The sequence below is a fragment of the Saccostrea cucullata genome, unplaced genomic scaffold (assembly GCF_032062105.1).
Source record: "Saccostrea cucullata isolate Sc308-1 unplaced genomic scaffold, CSIRO_AGI_Scuc_v1 ctg3030, whole genome shotgun sequence".
NCBI lineage: Eukaryota > Metazoa > Mollusca > Bivalvia > Ostreida > Ostreidae > Saccostrea > Saccostrea cuccullata.
The window spans coordinates 58,562-65,903 of NW_026939815.1; the positions used below are offsets into that span (position 1 = coordinate 58,562).

At 35.0% G+C, this 7,342-nt stretch overlaps 1 long non-coding RNA gene across 1 annotated transcript; it reads left to right on the plus strand.

Moving 5' to 3' along the window:
- Positions 1–745: 745 nt before the first annotated feature.
- LOC134254047 (uncharacterized) lies at positions 746–5,999 on the plus strand. The gene is made up of 3 exons (XR_009989239.1): positions 746–2,248; positions 3,108–3,296; positions 5,715–5,999. It is a non-coding gene; the product is annotated as an uncharacterized LOC134254047 (long non-coding RNA).
- Positions 6,000–7,342: the final 1,343 nt, after the last annotated feature.

Consider the following 7,342-nt stretch of genomic DNA (forward strand, 5'->3'; position numbering starts at 1 on the left):
TCAGGGGGTCAATTTGTCCGCGAGTTTTCTCAAAAACGGCTTAGGATAGAAACTTGAGTTTTTTAGCAATGATAGAGCAATCTGAGACAAAATGTAGATGTGACATACGCATTTCATTTTCACCGGAAGTGCTGCACGCCGACGCTCGCTATGGTCCGAAAAAGGGCATGTCGAGAATTTTAAAATTTCTAACACCTTTTCTTTGATATCTTTTCACCTATAAATAGAACAAAAGAAGTGTAGAATTACATGATCTTTCAAATGATCTCTCGAAAAAAGGGCTGGCCCCTAAAATAAAGGGCCTACAGGGGCCGAAAGGTTTTCATTTATATCTCAAAAAGTATTGTGAATTTGTAATACGACAAAAAAGCAAAGTTGTTCAAAATGTGAAGCTTAATCTACTGGAAGTGTCAAAATGCGTCCGGCGACGTCACTTCCGGTCAAACCGGAAGTGGTCAGAATATGCATATTTTTGTCGTTCTTGACGAATTTTTGGGTAAAATCTGTATCCGGAAGCATAAAACTTAATTTTCTGTCCGTTGACATCACTTCCGGTCAAACCGGAAGTGACCGGAAGTAGCCAAAAATAGCTTATTTTTGAAGGTTTTAATGCAAAATATCAAAATTATAAAGTTAATGGAGACCACTTAGCTCATTTGCTTTCATATGTTGACGTCTCTTCCGGTCAAAACAGGCCGGAAGACCTACTCGTTGCTTTGCAACGAGCTTTGCTCTAGTTATTATTAGGGTCTTCCGCTTCCTTCGGAAGACCCTACTGTTATTCTACTGTTTCTTATTATTATTTTATTTTTTTTTTCCCGCTCGATTTTTGACAGGCGATTTCTCAAAGACCTTTGGACTGATTTTTATGAAACTTTCAGGTTAGATACCTTGTAATTAAACCTATTTACACCTGTTTTCAATTTTTTGATGCATGCCTTTAATTGTGAGTTATTGCCCTTTAATTGATAATTTTGATGTCTCGTTTCCACTAAAAATCTCAAGAACGACGTAAGATATTTACACGAAAGTTGGAGAACTTGTAGCCAATACATTGTAGATGTGCAGAACGATAAAATTATAAGCTGATTTCCTAAAGTTTGGAAGCTATAAAACGGCAAATTTTAGTAATTTTTTTTCTTGAATTTTTGCTACTTTTTGTGTAATAACTTTTGAACCGAGAATAATTTGGTAAGAAATATATAACAAAAGTTGTGTGTAATTACGAGAGCTTTCATATTAGATTAATGAAAAGGGGCTGGCCCCTATAATTAGGGGTTAATAGCTCATACACGTTTTTTCTGATAGCTAAAAATATTGGTATATTATGAAAAAGTTTGACTGAAATAATTTCGAACTTATAAAATCTTGTCATTTGATATAAAAAGAAATAAACTTCCAGCTATATTTAATTGTTTTTTATATAAAACAAGTACATGTATGTGAGAAACCTTTCAGGAACAAGTTGTCTACTATAGCCAGCCAAGCCTTTACTGCATACATGTGCACATTTTTAGTTGATGCATCTAAAAGATATAGTTTTGATTCGGTGTTTCTTTGTTTTCTTTTTATTCAAATAATTTTAAAATGTGATGATGTACACAACAATAATTAGTACCTAGTTTAGAGGATTTTTTCGCGCTTGTTTGTAAACAACGCGCGGCATTGTGGGAAATAGGAAGGTACTAAAGACGCGATGTACTAAACACTTATTTGACCTGATTCAAATTTGTCTGTAAATGTTCCAAACAATTGAATTTTTGTATAGCATATGCCTCGAAGTCATAAAGTCTGTACATAAGTAATTTAAAATACTCAATATTACCATTTAATTAAAAATTAAAACGTCAGGTAAATATCAGGTCTCTAGTATATCCCGTTTTTAGTGTGCCCCTTCGAGTCGACGTCGGACACATGTTTGTCATGGTTTACAAACTGAAAATAGAATGATTTGTGAAGTTGAACATTTTCTCACAAAGAATCCGTTTGTAGACATGCACACTCATTTAATCTGGAGCTACGAAGTACTTTGTCACTTCTCTGGAACATTATTCTAAGCAGAATTATCCCGATTCATATATTCTAAGAATCTTGTGTGAATTGTTTACGAGGAAATTCTGACTGTCACATTAACAAGGATGAACACTCTTGACTCTGCTTCGGATTCCCCAGTGATAATTGTATCGAGTGATGAAAGAGCTGACGGCGACATTTTAATGTATGATTGGCTTGGACCATTGGAATGAAGGTTAGAATATTTTTATTACTTAAAATTTACACTACTGATTACATGACAGTGACGTACATTGATGTTATTAGAAATACACAGACACACCGATATATTATCTGTTTTACAGTTCAGACGCTCTCTGTTTGCCTTGTAAATCCCCACAGCTTTATATTTTATTTTTTTTAAATTTGAGGATGTAATTTCAACAGTCCTACTATCTATCATAGTGATCATACTCTATAATTCAAACTGCACTTAATGTTACAGAATATATTCAACTAATTATATATTGACAGTGTGACTGTAAGGGTGAGGGCAGATACTTATTTAGTTTTAATTTAGATTGTGCTTGTCAAGCCGCATTTGACATTTGGTGCATCCATGCTCAATGTTCACACTGAGAGTTTATTCAAATGTTTAATTCGAATGAATTCACTGCTCGTTAAATTACTTCCCATTAGCTCCATGTGAACATGAGTAAGGATAGCTAATTCAAATTAAATAGAAATGAATTTTGAATGTAGCTTAAACATGTTAAAGAAGCTAAGCACTGTGTGTCCAAAGTATACTGCGGAAAAATTGTGTGGAGCAATGTGCAAGTCACAATCTTCTTTTGCCAAGGTGTTATCATAAGAGCTCGCATTATGGGCAGGGATTTGTGCTGCTGTCTGGACTCGCTATAAATAGATGTTCTCAAAAAGTCTTAATTATTTAATATCATACTTTACTGACAAAAAAGGACAAATATTGCTCAGTTAAATTGCAAAAGAAATTTGTTTAAAAAAATTGTAATAATAGAAAGTTTGCTTTTTTTGTTTGATAAGACTGCTGTAATGGTTTAATGTTTGTTTATTTGCCTTAATCATACATTTTTCAGTCATTTCATGGTGCCACCACTTGGGATGGTATTAGCTGCAAATATAGACTTGTACTCAGCACTTATTGCCTTTAAGAAGTATGAGATCCATTTTGTGCTAACACCTACCGTGACACAGAATCTTGGTTTATGCAGTCTCATAGGAGTAACCTGTCTAAAGCATTTAGCAATGGGATTGGAACCTGTGACGTAAGGTTCAGCTTCTTATTGATACTTTGATTTATAATATTTATTTGAGAATTTCACTCATTCACATACTTAGAGATGTTGATATATATTGTTGAATAGCATCAATTTAGACCTTTAATTAGCTAAGTAAACATGTACTGTGAGGTTTTTAAGGTCTCATTCATTTTATATGCCAGATGCATGTTAAGGAACATTACTGCATAAATGTTTTTGTCTTAAATTTGAAGCTTTTTACTAATATAGAGATATGTTAGTTTTTAACCTCTTCAAATTAGGGTAGACCTTTACTTTAAACTCAGCAATGTGAGTGTGTTGTGTGAACTTGTGTTAGCGAGACAGTGTGTTGTATGAATTTGTGTTAGCAAGGCAGTGTGTTTTGTGAACTTAATTGTGTTAGCCTGACAGTGGGTTGTGTGAATTCTTGTTAGCTTGACAATGTGTTGCGTAAACTCGTGTTAGCGGGACAGCGTGTTGTGTAAAATCGTGTATAAAGTGTAAGTGTGACAGTGTGTTGTGTAAACTCGTGTTAGCTAGACAGAGTTTTGATTGAACTCGTATTCGCGAGACTTCGTGTTGTGTAAACTGGTGTTAGTGAGACTGCGTGTTGTGTAAACTCGTGTTAGCGAGACTGCGTGTTGTGTAAACTCATGTTAGTGAGACAGCGTTTTGTGTGTATTCTTATTAACGAGACAGCATGTTGTGTGAATTCGTGTTAGTGTGACAGTGTGTTGTGTGAGCTTATTATCCTGAAAATTTGTCGTGTGAACTGGTGTTAGAAAGATAGTGTGTTGTGTGAACTCATGCTAGCAAGATTGCATATTGTGTGAACTCGTGTTAGCCAGACTGCGTGTTATGTGAACTCGTGTTAGCGATATTGCATGATTTTTGAATTTGTGTTAGCGTGACAGTGTGTTGTGTGAACTCGTGTTAGCCTGACAGTGTGTTGTGTGAAATGGTATTAGGATGACAGTGTGTTGTGTGAAATGGTATTAGGATGACAGTGTGTTATCGCAACAGCGTTTGGTGCGAACTTGTGTTAGTGAATAGTGAGACAGCCTGTTTTGAGAATTCGTGTTAGCGTGACAGTGTGTTGTGTGAATTCTTGTTAGCCTGACAGTGTGTTGTGTGAAATGGTATTAGAATGACAGTGTGTTGTGTGAAATGGTATTAGGATGACAGTGTGTTATCGCAACAGCATTTGGTGTGAACTTGTGTTAGTGAATAGTGAGACAGCCTGTTTTGTGACTTTGTATTAGCGTGACAGTGTATTGTGTAAACTCGTGTTAGCGTGACAGTGTATTGTGTAAACGCGTGTTAGTGAGACTGCGTGTTGTGTAAACTCATGTTAGCGTGACAGTGTGTTGTGTGAATTCATCTAAGCGTGACAGTGTGTTGCGTGTACTTGTGTTAGCTAGACAGTGTGTTGTATGAACTCATATTAGCGAGACTGCGTGTTGTGTAAAACTTGTGTTAGCGAGACAGCGTGTTGTGTGAACTTGTGTTAGCGAGACAGTGTGTTTGTGAATTCGTGTTAGCATGATAGTGTGTTGTGTGAACTCGTGTTAGCCTGATATTTTGTTGTGTGAAATTGTATTAGCGTGACAGTGTGTTGTGTGTTAGTGTGACAGCGTGTGGTGCGAACTTGTGTTAGTGCGAAAGTGTTTTTCAGTGTTGTGATGGCGAGCTGTGTGATAGCCTAATGGCGTCTTTTGTGTCGGTAAGATGGCACGCTTTTATGAAAGTGCTATTGAGCTTTAGCAAGTGGCCCTTTCTGGACACGCCTTATTATAATTGATCAGTTCTCAGATATACAGTGAATTACCGGTATTATTGTCACCATGAAATCAGCATTTACAGTTGCAATTACCTAGTTAGTAATCATAAGATATTGGTTTGTCAGTTTTAAAATTATGGTGTTCCAATGATGTGAAGTTGCAGTGTGTTAGCATGTTAATTTCAACAGACTGCCACTCCAATGCAGCTTTAAACAACATGCTGCTGTGTTAACACAAAACAAAATATCATGCAAACACAACTTTAAACAATCTGTTGAGTGTTAGCCTCACTGCATGTTGGATTCAGTGTGCTGGCATATTATCACTGACGTACATGCTAGCACATTGTCACCTCGTGCTAGTATGTTGTCATAAATACTCTAGCACATTATCCTAAACCCACTAGTGCATGATTACTTTGCACTTGTATGTTGTCTTATTAGGGAATAGCATAAATGACTGCCTTAACTGGTGTAAACTTCTTTTAATTGATGAAAGAGTACATTAAAATTTACAAATTATACACAGAAAATGTGACAATATCTTATCTCTCAATTTGATAATCTTATTTATAATCTCATGAATTGCACTTTTTATTAGTAAAAGAATTATAGATTAAAAAATTTCAATTTCTTTTGGATAGGTGTGACTCATCTGAAGACTGAATTTTGATACCAAGCATGACCATGATTTGCCAGAAGATCATCTGTTTGGATGTGACATGGAATAAACAGCATAGTGAAAATAAGTCAAGTTTTGGTTTGTGAAGATAATTTTTAAACACACTGTGTATCATTTTTAAATTTTGATTTGACCCCAAATATGAACATATCAATTGCTCTCAGTTTTTCAAGTGAAATAGTTTTTGTAACAGAAATACATGTACCAGTAATTACATTGGAATAAATGTTATTTTTAAATATAATAATATTTTGTTTGTGTAGCATGTTGACCTCTTTATTAAGGTGTTCCCTTTCAAAGTTTAGACTTACTTATTCTAATGATTAAGATAGATCCTCTGTCTTCAGCAGGAATAGAAGATCTTGTAATACATGTATGTGTATTTTTTTACAGTATAATGTAAAAAAAATTGTTATTTTGGCACATACAACTAATTAAAGGAATAAACATGTGTATGATTCCAAGGAATTCAGTACATAGGGCATGTACATGTAGTTTTCTAAAACAAGATTGAAGAGATGTCCAGTCGCATTTCAATGTCAACTGCAAAACTGTGCCTGTTGCATACTTATTAGCCTAGCTGCAATAATGTAGCCCTCTCCCTTTTTTTTTTTTTTTTTTTTTTGGGAGAGGGCTACAACTCCTTAGGATCTCTCTAATGGTGCAGCTGCGGGAGTGATTTGCTCCCGCACGGATTTCGGCTCAAATTAACAGTAAATGGCTATTTTATTAACATTTCTTACCTTGACTCCAAATAAGTAGTCATCCAAGACATAAACCAATGCAAAAATATACAGAACGATCCCTATATCACTTATTTTTCGTGTATGTCAACATCACAACTCGAATTTATCCGCCATGTTTACTGACCTTGATAGATTGTATTTTGGGACAGCCAATGAGAATTTAGGTTCTATAGGAGCGGATCTTTTTGGAATTCTCTTATTTCAAACATAGATATAACTGCTTGCATAAAAATAACACTTAAAATAGTTTTGTATACCTATGTTTTTGTGATGAAATTCAGCACATACATTTATAAACACCGATAATTGCTTTATTCAGTTGTTCTAAATTTCAAGCGAAAGTCTCATTACGTCACGCGTGAACTGTCATGGCTGCTGAAGTAAACTACCAGGAAACATGCAGAGTTATTTTACAAGTTTTTCGCATTTAACGGGGTCTGCTGTTGACAGTGAATAAAAAATTTGTCTTATTAGAAGTAAGTTGAATGTAAAAATAATTTATTTTGCCTGCAGTCGCTCCTATTAAAAAAAAATATTTGCACCATTACGGAGATGCGATGGAATTGTAGCCCTCTCCAGAAAACATCAGATTAAAAAAAATCGGAGAGGGCTACATTATTGCAGCTATTATTAGCCCATCTGAGCTAAAGGAACCAGTAAATCTTTTTAAAAACATAATTTTATCCATTATCATCATTGTCTAAAATTTCACAATATCATTTTCCAGAACCAAAGTGAAACTTGGCACAGAGCATCCTTAGTGTAGGGGATTCAAATTGTTCTTATGCAGGGCAATACCTTCAAAGAGATTTGTTTCTTTAATGCTGTAAATGTATTATATTTA